The 14,509-nt window shown below is 51.1% G+C and overlaps 1 long non-coding RNA gene across 1 annotated transcript in view; it reads left to right on the forward strand.

Moving 5' to 3' along the window:
* The first annotated feature begins 7,829 nt into the window (after positions 1-7,829).
* LOC129682384 (uncharacterized) overlaps positions 7,830-14,509 on the forward strand; it is a 9,299-nt gene continuing 2,619 nt past the window's right edge. Inside the window, exon 1 of the long non-coding RNA XR_008720971.1 lies at positions 7,830-8,224. This is a non-coding gene — a long non-coding RNA (uncharacterized LOC129682384). The remainder of the gene's footprint in view (positions 8,225-14,509) is intronic.

Raw genomic sequence — 14,509 nt, forward strand, 5'->3', positions numbered from 1 at the left:
CTGACACGGTCCAGAGCAAATTCTATCCTAGTAGATCTTACACCTGTCTGATCAGCAGGGCCCGGCTTGGGGCCTATATTCCTTGAGAGTGTGGCTCTCTGGATGTGGGGGGAGACCCTGGACATTGGGAAGCTAGGAGGCAGGTCTGAGGTGGCTGTCTTAGGACCTCATGGAACAGGGGATGGGCAGGAGAGAATAGATGTGGCCACTTGGCATTTTCAGTCTCTGACACTGAGGCCCCAAGCAAGCATCCAGGAGGACCATAAGTATAGTATAGTATAGTATAGTATAGTATAGTATAGTATAGTATAGTATAGTATAGTATAGTATAGTATAGTATAGTATAGACTTATCCTGGCCGAGCGAGGAACCTGTCAGCAGGAGCAGCTGGGCATTGGTGTCCAGAGTTCTCCTTCCTGGGCAGAGAAATCCAAGGCCCAGGTTTACAGAAATGGGGTGGGTGGTGCCCTGTCTTATTGGAGGCCATGTGAACCCCACGAAGGCGGGGAGTCCAAGTTCAGCCCTTAATGTCTCATTCTGCTAGCCAGAAAGGAAGGAACCCAGTGTGGCCTGGAGTGATGTGCATGGGACTGTGAGGCTCAGAAGCGGGATGGTGAGTGACAGAGGCCCTTCCTGAACTGCTGTGAGCCATCGCTCTGGCCTCAGTAGGAGAGGTCCCCTTCATTCCTAAGTGTAAAGGGGACAAGTGGGTACATGTGTGAAGAGCATTTATGAGGCAGAGAACAGAGCAAAGATGGGGTAAGCATATCTTTCCTGGTATCTTTCCAGTGGGATGTTCTTTCTCTCTTTCTATCCCCCACCCCGCTGTGTGTGTGTGTGTACGCGCGCGCACGCACACGTATGTATGCATGTGTGTGTGTGTGTGTGTGTGTGTGTGCCCGAGATCAGTGTGTGTGTGATCCCTGTTGTTCCTCAGGCACTGTCCACCTTGTTCTTTTTCAAGTATCTTACTGGCCTAGAACTTTCCAGTCAAGCTGTTAGGCTGCCTTGCCACTGAATCCTAGGGATCCACGTATTTCCACCTTCCTAGTGCTAACATTATAAGTGTGTGCCACCATGCACAATTTGGCTTCTGGATCCTTAAGCATTCATGACAAGGACTTTGCAAACTGAGCCACCCCCCCCCCCAGCCCTGAAATTGGGATTCTTACACCTTCAGCATCTTGCAACTCCAGCCAAAAAGGCTGTTTCATGACAGCGCCTTCTGGAATGATGGAAACATCCTGTAAGCAAAGTGGCCTGGGGTGGCTGCCACCAGCATGCACTGCGGGCTGAGGGTGTGGTAGGCAATCCAGGAACTCGCCTTCACACATTTAAATGTCAGATTAAACGGCCTCAGGTGCCCCGTGTCTGCAAAAGAAACACCTCGCTTTGTGGCTGGGACCTTGGGTTCGGATGGAATGGCAGGTTGCAGGTGGGAACGGTCCAGAGTTGCTCCTGAAGAGGTCCCCTTACCCAAAGCTACGTGAAAATTTGACAGGTCCCTGTCAAGATGCATGAATTTCCCCGGAACTAGGAAAAGCCACCCTAACACCCAAGTAGACTCTGCTGGCACACAGAGGCATGGAAAACCAGCCCTGGCAAGCACGGTCAATTGACTTTCGATAATGGTGTCAGAATATCTCTGAGAGTGAAGCAGTCTTCTACTAGAGAGGAACAGGGGCTGGCCACATGCTGAAGGGTGCCGCTGTGTTCTACCTGTCACACATAAATAACAATAAAATAAACCTAACATCTTTAAAATGAACACTCCCTGGGGCTGAGTGTGATGGGGTGAGGTAGCCCACAGCCACCCTACAGTCTTCGGTCTTTCCACAGGTTAAATGATTTGCTGGGTCTGTCACTGATCAGTGCTGCTGGCTTGCAGGCCCACTGGGAGCACATACATAGCATTTTTGTGTGGATTGACTGTATACATAGGTACTCAGGTTCTGGCCTGGCACTGGGACCCATGACGCCTGCTGAAGGATGAGAGCAAAGAGCAGAGAGCCTCCTGACATTGCTCACAGGGCTTTGTCAATTGGTTGACTGGAGACTGTCCAGCTGTTGAGCCTCCCTCCTCTCTTCCCACAAAGGTGGGATGAGCTCTAACTTAAGCCAGCTAGACAGGCCCCGCCTATGCTGTAGGCCTGTGTGTCCTTGCTTTTTTTTTCCACACACTTGACAAGGACGGCTGAGGTGAGGTACGGTGCTGAGAACTACAGGGCACCAGTGTCAAGGACGAGTCCCAGGTCTGGGGAAATGCAGCATTTACTTGCCATAAGCCTTTGGCTCGGAAGCCCAGGGAGGCTAGTTCAATGCCCAGAAGGGGAACGAACATCTGCCTCCCAGCTGGCCAGTGCCCATGTGTGACACTAATTTGGCCAGGGTCAGGCAATGTACATCCTGGGGAAGCTACCTGGTGGTGAATGAGGCTGAGTCCCATCTTCCAGACTGCTGTCTGGGGGAACACAGAAAGATAGGTAGACAGTCTGCCTGGAAATCCCTCCTTGCAGCCCCTCCCTATCTGCTGTCTTTCCAGCAGCTGAAGCTCCTTTGTCTCCTTTGTTGTGGTAGCCTGAGGTAGTCCTGAACAGACCCTGGGTCTGGCGACACGGCCAAAGAGATGTGGCAGCCACCCACTCCTAGAGCAGCAGGGTCTGGAGACACAGACGCTGGTGTGACAAGGACAAAAGATGGGCCAGCCAGGACTGCTGTCCTCAAAAGGACAGCTCCTGACTCAGCCAAGATGTGACTCTCACCAGATGGAGGTGAAAGATGGGGACAGAGTCGCAGGTCACCCTGGCGCTGGGTGGCCTGTATGTTTCTCTGGCTGGCAGGCCTTAGATGCCCTTGTCCTTGCTCCAGCTTTACCCTGGAGAAAGTGGGGAGGTGGTGGGCTGGAGTGACCTGTGTGGTCTGACTCATGCAATGGGGGCTCAGAAGCAGTGAGGATCCAAATGGACTGTCCAGGCAAGGGGTACATGCAGCCTGGGGGTGGGACTCCAGCCAAAGAGAAGCAACAAGCTCAATATTGGGAGGTTGGGATTGTCAAGCCCTCCCTGCCCCTCATACAGATAAGATGCCCCATCAGCAGTCATCAACCCAACGGCATCCTTTCTAGCAGCCACTAACCCAACGGCATCCCCTGTAGTCACCCTTGACCCTGGCTTTTGTGGCTCATAGATCCCCTACCCCATCCATGACTGTGGCCTCAGTGTAGAAGTGGGCCTTGAGTTGTCCTTCCTCAACCAGGGACTCCCAGGGACAGCAGTTATCTTCTGCTCTTTTTCTCACTTGAACACCTGCTGGCCTTGCTTACCACCCTGTTGTTTTCCTCTCCTCCTTGGCTGAAAACACAGGAGTTCTAGAGGCTTTCCTCAGCCCAATTGCTATTCTTGTCTTCACCTCCTCCTGTCCGCCAAGGCCAGGAGCCGGCCAGAGGCAAAGGATGTCGAGGAACTGGGAGCCAAGATCCCTGAGAGACAGTACATGGGACCCAGTCTCCCAGGCACCAACAGGTGTCTAGATAGGGCCCAGCCTGGGGTTAGAGCTCAGATCCAGGACTGGTGTCTTCAGAGCCCAGCAGGTCCCACCCCTCAGGGACAGTGCTCCACCTCTGAGGCAGAGCCCCAGCAGGTTCCTTCACGCGCCTCTTGTTTGTGAGGTAGCTTCCTGTGAGAAGATTGGCCCTGCTGTGGCCCAAAGCTCAAGGACATTTTGCTAGTGGGTCCTATGGGCATTGTGCCTGAAGTCCACATGCCGTGTTAAAAGTACCAAAACTCTGAGTCCCCAGCTGGGTGTGGCAATGCTTGTAGTCCCAGAAACTGGGAGGTGGAGGCAAGAGGATCAGAAGTTCGAAGTCAGCCTAGGCTATACACACGGATTTTGAGACTAGCCTAGGCTACAGGAGACTTTCTCAAACAAACAAACAAACAAACAAACACAGGGAACAGGACAGGAGCCTACCACAGAGGGCCTCTGAAAGACTCTACTTTTCAGGGTGTCAAAGCAGAGGCTGAGACTCATAGCCAAACTTTGGGCAGAGTGCAGGGAATTTTATGAAAGAAGGGGGAGATGGAAAGACCTGGAGGGGACAGTAGCTCCACAAGGAGAGAAAAAAAAAATCTGGGTCCAGGGGTTTTTTCTGAGACTGATACTCCAACCAAGGACCATACATGGAGATAACCTAGAACCTCTGCACAGATGTAGCCCATGGCAGCTCACTGTCCAAGTGGGTTCCCTAGTAATGGGAACAGAGACTGTCTCTGACATGAACTCAGTGGCCTGCTCTTTGATCACCTCCCCTTGTGGGGGTTGCAGCCTTACCAGGCCACAGAGGAAGACAATGCAGCCAGTCCTGATAAGACCTGATAGACTAGGATCAGATGGAAGGGGAGGAGGACCTGCCTTATCAGTGACTGGGGGAGGGGCATGGGTGGAAAAGAGGGAGGGAGAGGGGAATTGGAGAGGATGAGGGAGGGGGCTATAGTTGGGATACAATGTAAATAAACTGTAATTAATAAAAATAAATTAAAAAGAATACAAAAGCAAGCAAGCAAACAAAAATCTGTACTTCCAATTTGTCCATATGCGCTGTCACATCGAAACTAGATGATATTCCAGTGACCATCACCATGGCCAACATACAAAACATCTATCTCTCCACACACATAGCAAACAGCAGATACCTGCAAACATTCAGTTCTTGTGAACACAGGGGGTGGCTGCTCTTATTGCTGTTGTTCAAAGAAGGGGAAAAGCAAAGCAGAGAAGGCTGCAACAGGTCACCCCGCCTTCGAAGCATCAGGACTGATGTCTGAGCCTAGGTCCTGGGAACAGAACCTCACCCCACATCCTGCCAAGAGTCTGCTGTCACCTCGCTGACCCAGCCTTGCCCTCTGCCACCTACCCTACATTTGTTTTTTGATGGGCTTCATGCAGGTTCGGTGATAAAGGTAAGAATAGCCTCTATGTCAAACTTGAGACCACCCATTTCTTAGTCTTCATTTTCCGAGCTGACCCAACTCCATCCCAGCTACTGATCTCAGGGAAAGCCCAGCTCACAGAATGGAGTACTTCAGCCTGGTGGCCTCTCCCTAGGGTTTCCTCGGGTCCTCGGCTGGTCACCAGGTGTCAGGCTTGCACAGGGTTACAGGGTGGAAGGGTTTGCGTTGCCCTGACTGCTCAGCAGATGTCTCGGAAATGCTGGGGTACTCTGAAAGCTCACTACCTAATAGATGGGGAATAGGGTAAGGACAGAACTCATGAGCCAGAAGGGGCCACTGGAGAGATCATCTGGCAGGTCTCAGTGCACATTGAGGAGTAGGGACAGACAAGAAAGGCAAGACATCTATCTTCTGGGCTCCCACTGCCCGGTACTGGCCCTGCTTGGTCCTCTGTCACCTTGGCTGTGTGTCCTCATAGGAATGGGCAGAACAGCAACTAGTGGACTTGAGAACTCTTTGCCATTCTGTCTAAGGGGAAGACATAGTAAGGACAGCCCAGTGATACTCAGTCTGGAAATAGACTCTGCCCAAGGGCCAGAAAGGGTCACAGAGGTAGGAAACAGTAATGACTCTATCAGCCAGACAGGGGCACTATAAGGGCAAAGGACACTGTGGCAGTGAGGGCCATAGTACCCCAAATCCGGTTAAGACTTTCAAAGTAGTGGACAGCTAGGACCCATAGAATCCCACCACCTCAGTTTCACACTCTTGACCATACCTAACTTACCCAGCTCCATCAGTTTATCTATCGTCCTAGAATGAGTGGCAGCACTGGGCCCTGGACTATGTCATGGGATTAGGCCTGCAGTTTTAGTGACTTCGTGCTGCGAGCTCCCCCAGGCATGGTGCTCAAGCCTTTACAGGGAGCCTGCTGTCCTCCCCCTTGTACATGTCCTATGCAGGGGCTTCTCTCACTGAAGACTGAAGCTCAGGATGGCTTTTTGGTTCTCCAAGGCCACAGAGTTGGGCCTGTCTCCAGCTTTAGGTTTCCCACCTCAGGTGCTCAGCTGCCATATTTGCTGAAAACTGGGCTGGGCTGGGGGTGGGGGTAGGGGGCTGCTCTGGCACAGTGCTCCAAAGACTCCAGAACACAGTGGTCTCTGGGTGGGCAGGACCCTTAGCTGGCACATGGAAATGATGACAAGGGGTGGAAGGCCCAGGGAGTCTGCAGAGCCTCCGGGAAACAGAGCTCCCTGGTAGACAGGCAAGCAGTTGGCGTGGCTGCTTCTTGTAAGGTGTGTTACATAAAGGCTGGCAGAGAGCAAGCAGCAGTCCTCACCATGGCCCCTCCTGGGCTTTGGCCATGGAAAGTAGCAACCCTGACTTTCCTAGCACCTTGGGAGGATGAGACCCTATGGCTCCATTCCTGCCTCCATCCTCTTTAACCAGTACCACCCAGAGCCCGTAGCCCAGAGCACCTTTGAGTCTAGGATTACATGGAAGCCCTGTTCCTTTGCAGCCGCAGTGAGGGGGGCAAGAGCTAATGGCACCTGTTCCTCTCCTGGCAGCTCTGCCGTGACCCCAGCCGAAGGTCTCAGGCTAGCCTTGCTCTGCGCAATGTGCTCTTGGAAACCTCTAGAGCCAGGACAGAGTGCCTCCTTTCTCAGGAGCCATCCCCAAAGCTGGTACTGCCTCTCCCACATTGTATAATGGGCACTGAGGCATCAGACCAAGGGACGATGTGTGGGGGGGAGCAGTGGGGTCCTTCCTATTAGGCACAAGGCAGACTTCCCTCCAGGGCAGTGGCTCTCAACCTCCCTAAAGCTGCGACCCTTTAATACAGTTCCTCACATGAGGACCACCACCACCCCCAAACCATGAAATTTGCTTGCTACTTCATAACTAATTTTTCTACAGTTTTCTACTGATACGCAAACCTCCAAAGGAGTCACAGCCCACAGGTTGAGAACTGCTACTCTGGGGTAGATACTGCACCAGCCAGTGTCCTGGGAGCCCATGTTTAAAGGCTCTAGCTAAGCCCCAGCCAAGGAATGTCAGCCTGCTGACTCCCATTTGTCCCCAGGAACCTGTCTGTACCCAGCAAGTCTTTGGCCAGTTCCTGCCATAGGGGGATCTGTCTAAATTGCCCCTCTGTATCGTCCCAAATCTTGCCAATTAAGTTAGAAATTTAGAGAGGGTGAGCCAAGCTAGAAGTCTTAAGAAGGCACAGGGTGTGAGGGCTGCCTACACACCTCTTACTCCCCTCACCACTCTGCCAGTAGTGCTGGCAGTAGGTGGGCAAGGGCCACCCAGACAAGGAAGCAGGGCACTGTTTGTAGGTGCAATGCAGCATCCTGCCCAAGGCACCTCAAGGCTGCTGGAACGAGCTGTCTGCTCTCATCGCTCCTGCTATCATCCCGTGAGGCTGAGAACTGCTGGGGGACAGCAGACTCAGAGCAGAGGTGCCCCTCTGACTTCTGGGTCAGCTGACCAGATGCAACTCCAGGAAACTTTGAAGTCAGCAGAAAAAAAAAAAAAAAAAAAAAAAAAAAACCCGCTATAGCAGGGTCCCTAGCCTCCTCCCCACATGGCTCCAGACCCTCGGATTTCCAGCGCACCTCAGCAGTGTGGCTTCAGGGATGGGGCAAGGCTGCGTGGGGTGCGGGGTTGGGGTATTGCACACTCACCGTGCAGCATGGCATGAGGGCACAGGGCAGATTTCTCCTCCGGGCTGATCCTCAATTCGCCACGCTCAGCTCTTCTATCTCCAGTGGGTTGGGCCGCCAAGGAGTCTGGTCCCGCCTCCGACAAGCCGCTCAGAGCCAATGGCAAGCAGGATCGGACCACTCCTTCTCCAGTGGAGGTTCTTCCTGGCGGGGTAGCAGCCACAGGCAAGTGAGAGGCTGTGCAGAGGGCGCGTGAGGCACCGCGGGGGCGACCTAGGGCTGAGGAGCTCACTGCAGGGATGCACCCCAGAGACTTACAACTAGTGACCCACAATGGTCCTGTGTGGGGTGTTCGGGGACGGCTGTCCCCGCCAGCTTAGTCCCCGGCAGCCTTCCTCTGGGCACCCAGCCCGACCTGGCTGCAGCAGGAGCTGCCTTGGTGAGATCTGCGCTTACCCAACACCAGGGCTGTCTCTTCTGCAGCTGATTTGAGTAGGGGCTGCAGGAGGAGGAATGGCTCTTTAACAAACGCCAAAGACCCCCTGACAAGCACTCTAACTCCACCGATCGTCTTTCTCTTCTAGGCACAAAGGCTGAGGCACAGAGAAGGTGGGTGACCCATCTTTTGTATTCTACGGCTGTTTGCAGTGTGTGGGCACTGGCTCCTCCCAACACCATGCCTAACCTTTCCCCGGACCCCTTGCCTCCTCTCCCTTACCCTTCCCTCTCCTACCCTGTCCGGCTCTTCTTCCTCCCCGTAACTCCTCTTTGGGGAGAAGCACCATGCCTGCCCCAAAAGGCTAGGGGGTGGGGAAAGTTGGACCAAAAATCTTAGTGTCTCTGGGCTGTACTTACGACGTCAGCAGAACTGTGCCTTGCCCTCCACTGTGGGTGTCTGCCTTTGTGTGTTGGTGTGTGGCAAAGACGGGCTTGCTTACCCTTAGCTCTGTCCCTGGCACAGACTCCTGGACAGTGAAGCTCAGGGTGTAGGGGAGAGGGGTCAGGGCCACAGGATTTGGGTAGCACAGTGGCAATCTGGCAGGCCACCCTGCCCTGTACACTTCAAAGAGGAGACAGGAGGCCTTATAGACCACCTACTGGTTGAACACAGGCTCTCTCTGTGTCTCAGTTTACTCATCTCGAAGTGAACTTTGTAAAGAGATGAATGAAATTTATGGAACATAAATGTTTAGGAAGCACATGAAGATGTACGTCTTCTCTCACCTGCCTCTCAGACGCTCCTCCTGAAAGGCATCCTATTGCCCAGAGCCTAGGTGTGGGCACTGACTCTTCCAGAGGCTCCCTGGTTTGTCCTGGCCACTGGGGAGATTCAGGAGATGGGGGTTCAGTAGCCCATGTGTACTAGGGGGTACTATGGGAGAAGGAGGTTGCTTTATGGAAAAGCAGGACATGGGGAGCGGTATGAGATGTTCACTTTGTTCACCCTGGGTGCTCTTGGCTTTCTAGGGCACCCTGAACCCAGTAGCTGGGGCTGAGGTTCCTAGAATTTATGAAGAGGACACCTGCAGATCCCTGCCTGTCCTCTGCTTTGTCTGATGTCAACCTCTGCTTCCTCTCATCTCCCTTACCTCCCTCCCTGAGTCCCTCTCTGGTTTCTCACTTATATCTCCCCCTCTACTTCTTTCTTCCCTTCTTCCTTGCTTATCTTCTCTGATCCCTTCCTTTTTTCACCCCTTCATTCCCCTCCCCTTCCCTCTCTTCCTCTTCTTTCCCTTCCCTTCTCTTCATTCAGCATCAACTGGGCACCTAGCAGGCTTGTGACCAATTGTGACAGTATCAAGTTAGAGGGATGGCTCCTGACTCTATGATCACTTGAGCTGGCATTTATCCTTGGCAGACAGTAGGGATGGCTTAGGGAGAAGAGTGGTGATGATGGTGATGAAGAAAGAAATTGTGGTGGTGGTGATGATGATGGTGATAACAGCAACGGTGGTGATGAAGAAAGCAATGATGGTGGTGCTGATGCTGATGGTGGTAATAGTTTCGATGATGGTGGGGATGATGGCACTGAGGGTGCTCATGGTGACAATAGTGATGGTAATGATGACACTGATGTAAGTGGCGATGGTGACAGTGATGAAGGTTGTGAGGTGGCTGCTCATGGCCTGCACTAGTCCAGCCCTTATGTGAGAAAAAAAAAATCTGCGACATCTTCCTGTCCTATTTCCAGTTTATCTAACTTTACCCCATCAAAGTGTGGCACCAATAGAACTTTGGAGCCTATGAGAGCAAGGGGACAATATTTGGGTAGGAAATAGCGCCCCCTCAAACTCTACTCCAGAGTGGCTGTCAAGAAGTTGGCCCCCTTCCCTGTGCATACTCTAAGCAGCTCTGTCACATAATAAGGCACTAATGAAAATGGCACCCTGCCAGCCCCTGCCGGCTCTAAGAGGAGGCCCCATCTGTCTGTTTGGCTCTCCTGCCTTTGGTGAGACTGGGTCTACCTACCTCCCCACAGGAAGCCGCCAAACATCCTTACTCAGCGTCTCCTAGGTACCTCCTGTAGCCAGACTCTTCCAGGCCATTAGCTCTGTCTAGCCACCTGCTTATTTGGAGATAGGGCTGGGGCTGTCTCTACCAGGCCGGGGCCTCTGGGAAGCTTAGGTTCTGCAGGGCTCACATAGTGGTGACTTCGCAGAGCCAAGGCTCTGAACATGGCAGAAGCCGAAGGAGAGGCCCTGGCCCCATCCCTGCTGAGTGTCAGTTACGTCAGCTACCTTGGCGGGGCCTCAGAGTTTCTTCACCTGCTGGAGCCATGAGGTCAGGATGAGGTAGATCCATAACCTGGCAGGGGATTACGTGAGGACAGTTTGTTACCCCTTAATCATGAAGGTCAGGGTGTGGTGGGACACATGTGTAATCCCAGCTCTTTGAGGGCTGAGATAGGAAGAATACAAGTTAGAGGCCATTCTGATCTACATAGGGAATTCAAGGCCAACCAGGGCTACATAGCAAGACTGTGTTTGTGGCTATAAGATCGCCTGTAAAGCTTTCATCAAAATTGTAAACACTAAGGGCACTCTGCAATTCAGTTAATCTTCTTCTTGGCCTTCACGTGTCTCTTCCGAATACTGGAGGGCAATCTGATAGCCAGGAGGAAAAGGTCTTCAGGCGTGCCTTGGGGAAGTACCTTCACAGGGAGCTGAGTCCTTATGACCTCCAAAGTGTCAGGCAAGGCATGACACTCCCAGTAAACTCCCACTGGGCTCTTTAAACACACCAAACTGTAAAATAGCATTGTTCTTTTCTCCACTTAAAGGAACCCAGAGAGTCCATGTAGTCTCCATGTGTCATTGATGGTCCCTTCCAGGAACTCCAAGGTTTAGCATTTGCTGCAACATTTTTTTAAAGGCAAATACAGGAGCTGAGAAATTAAGAACACTCACTGCTCAAACGTGAGGATCAGAATCTGGAACCCAACACCTATATGGGGCAGTTCACAAACACCTGTAAATCTAGCTTCAAGGCACCTGATATCCTCTCCTGGCCCCTATGGTTGCTGTACACTGGTATGTAATACACTCACACAGACACAAGTCACACACACACACACACACACACACACACGACAAAATGAATCTTTAAAAAATTATATTTTTTTTTCCAAGGCAGGCTCTCACTCTGTAGCTCTGGCTGTGCTAGAACTTACAACCTAGACCAGGCTGGTCTTTAACTCACAGAGAGCTGACTGCCTCTGCCCCCCAAGTGCTGGGATTAAAGGTGTACACCACTACATCTGGCTCAAATGAAATTTTTTTTAAAGATTTATTTATTTATTATGTATACAATGTGTGTTTGCATGTACACCTGCACACCAGAAGAGGGCACCAGATCTCATTTTAGACGGTTGTGAGCCACCATGTGGTTGCTGGGAATTGAACTCATGACCTCTGGAAGAGCAGCCAATGCTCTTAACCTCTGAGCCATCTCTCCAGCCCTCAAATGAAATTTTTAAGGCAAAATAAACAGGTGAAAAAGAGATAGAAGATGTACTTTAAAGCCCTCTTATGGGAGCATCTGCCTTGAAACATACTGGTTTTATACAAATTCACACTGAAGGAAGAAAGAGTAATGGCTTCTCCCATAAGAGAAGCCCTCTTATGGGAGCGTGGTGAAACATACTGGTTTTATACAAATTCACACTGAAGGAAGAAAGTCCTCTGCAAGGACTTTACAAGGAAAGAAGGGTCCTGGAGCACTGACCTCCAAGCATTGGCCACATCATCACAGCAGCTGTGATAGCCTACAGGAAACTCAAGATGCAGCCTGTAGAAGCTCCCATAGAAGGGTGAGTGGGGATGGCCATCTACCCTCCCCTGAGAGTCCGGCCACTCCTGCCTGCACCTCCCTCTGTCCCAGCTGTGCGTGGTCTCAGCAGGCATGAGGTAGAGTAGAGAGTAGAAGGTCAATGAAGGCGGGGTTCCATTTAGGTCACTATGGGAAGATAATCCTCTCGTCATCTCTGCTGTGGTGGGACTTCTCAGTGACGGAGCTGTTTGGGTGGCGGTCACCCACACTCCCAGAGTTAACCCCGATAAGCTCATTGGTTCGTCAGGCTGGACCTGCGACCCCATTAGTCTGCCAATGCACTATCTGAGGTGAGCAGCTGTTTACTCATGACTCCGAGGACACAGTTCACACAGCAGTGGACAGGCGCCAGCCCCCCTTGTGAACATACGTGAAACATCCTGATGAGAACACCAGCAGATTCCACCCGAGCATCTGCCAGATAGATAATAGGTCATGATCACGTGGAGGCTACCCAAGAAACTAGGGGTCAGTGTTGGGAGTTGAGTCGGTGTTGTTTGGGCTGGGCTGGGGCTCCGAGGTAGAGTGTTCACCTGGCATGAGCAAAAGCCTGGATTTGATCCCCAGCACTGCAAAAAAAAAAAAAAAAAAAAAAAAAAAAAAAAAAAAAAAAAAAAAAAATTAAACGCACACACACACCAATGCAAGGGCTGAAGAGAAAGGTCAACAGATAGGAGCATGTACTGGTCTTGCAGAGGGTCAGAGTTTGGTTCCCAGCACCCATATCAGAAGCTCACAACTGCTTGTAACTCCAGCTCCGGGGCATCTGACTTCTTGTTTTGGACCTCTGTGAGCAGCTGCATTCTCATGCGTACATCACAGTCCCAGACACACAATTAGAAATAATAAAAAGTATTTCTTCAAAATCAATGTAAACTCACTCCACAGGAGAGTGCCAACTCCTGGCACTACGAATGATACTCTGCTAAGCTTGCAGACAGGAGCCTGTCAGAGTTGTCCTCTGAGAGGCTCCACCCAGCACTGTCTCAAAACAGACGTTGAGACTCACAGCCAAACATTGGGCGATGTGTAGGGAGTCTTGGGGAATAGTGGGAGGAAAGAGAAAAGGACCTGGAAGTGACAGGAGTGCCACAAGAAAAACAACAGAGCCAACTAACCAGGGCCCAAAGGGGTTTTCTGAGACTGAAGCATCAACCAAGGACCGTGCATGAACTGGACCTAGACACCCTAGAAAGATGCAGCAGATTGGGAGCTTAGGCCTCAAGTGGGTCCTCTAGTAAGGGAAGTGGGAACTGCTTTGAACATGGACTCACATGCTAGTTTTTAGAACACTTTCCCCTGGCAGGACAGGCCACAGGGGAAGAGGACACATTCAGTCCTGATGCAATTTGATGAGCTAGGGTAGATGGGAAAGGGCAGATCGGAAAAGGGGAGGAGTGAGGAGGGAAGGAGAGAAGGCAGGACTGGGAGGGGAGGAAGGAAGGGGCTACAAGGATGTAAAGTGAATAAAATAAATAAATAAATAAAGTGAAAAAAAAATCAATGTAAACCACCCCAATTAACAAAGGGGAAATACTATGTGCTCATCTTAACAGAGGAAAGAAAGGACTAGTTAATAGCATCCAAGACACATGTATATTTGAAACGCTCTTGGAAAACTGGGAGTACGTGAGACTTACCAGCCTGATGTGGAAATATGCAAATAAACAAGATACCTGTGTGTGTGCATACGCTGTGCTCATATGCCAGAAGGGGAAGCCAGGTCGCTTGAAACTGGAGTTACAGGCACTTGTGAGCTGCCATGTAGGGTGCTGGGAACCAAACTCTGGTCCTCTGCAAGAACAGCAAGTGCTCTCTCCTAATGGCTGGGCCCTGGAATCGTGTTTAGTGATGAAGGAAAAGCATTTTCCTGGCAAGTCGAGCAATGCCTGACTTTGTGGTTCCTTCCTAAAGAAGGCCTTGGCTACGTGATGAAACAGTATGGGAAGGGGTAGAGAGACCATGATTATTTGCAAACCTCAGGAGTAAATTGAAAGGACAGCTGTTAGGTCAATAAACAAAATCAAGTCACTATTAGCAACTGGAAAGCAAAAATGAAGAGATCATGTCTACACGGTATGGAGAAACCACAAACGCCCCAGGGAGAGTTTACAAGATATGTGCCAAGACACCTTTATGGAAAGCCACAAAGGATAGCCTATAGAAACACTAGCTACATGGAGGCAGAGGGCTAGACAGTCATAGGCCAGAAAGCACCATTGTTGAAATGTTAGTTCGGGGCTGGAAAGAGGATTCTGACAGTAAAGTGCTTGTTAAGCAAGCAAGAGGACCCAAGTTAGAATCCTCAGCACCCACATAAGAAGCCGAGTGTGGTGATACTGTAATCTAAGCACTGTGTAAGCAAAGACAAAAGTTCAGCCAAACCAGTGAGCCCGGGGTTAAGAAATAAGATGGAACTGAGGGAGGCAGAGGCAGGCAGATTGCTGTGAGTTTGAGGCCAGGCTGGTCTACAAAGGGGGACCAGGACAGCCAAGGCTACACAGAGAAGCCTTGTCTCGAAAGAAAGAAAGAAAGAAAGAAAGAAAGAAAGAAAGAAAGAAAGAA

Source organism: Psammomys obesus, unplaced genomic scaffold, assembly GCF_907164565.1.
Source record: "Psammomys obesus unplaced genomic scaffold, mPsaObe1.curated_primary_1811, whole genome shotgun sequence".
Lineage (NCBI taxonomy): Eukaryota > Metazoa > Chordata > Mammalia > Rodentia > Muridae > Psammomys > Psammomys obesus.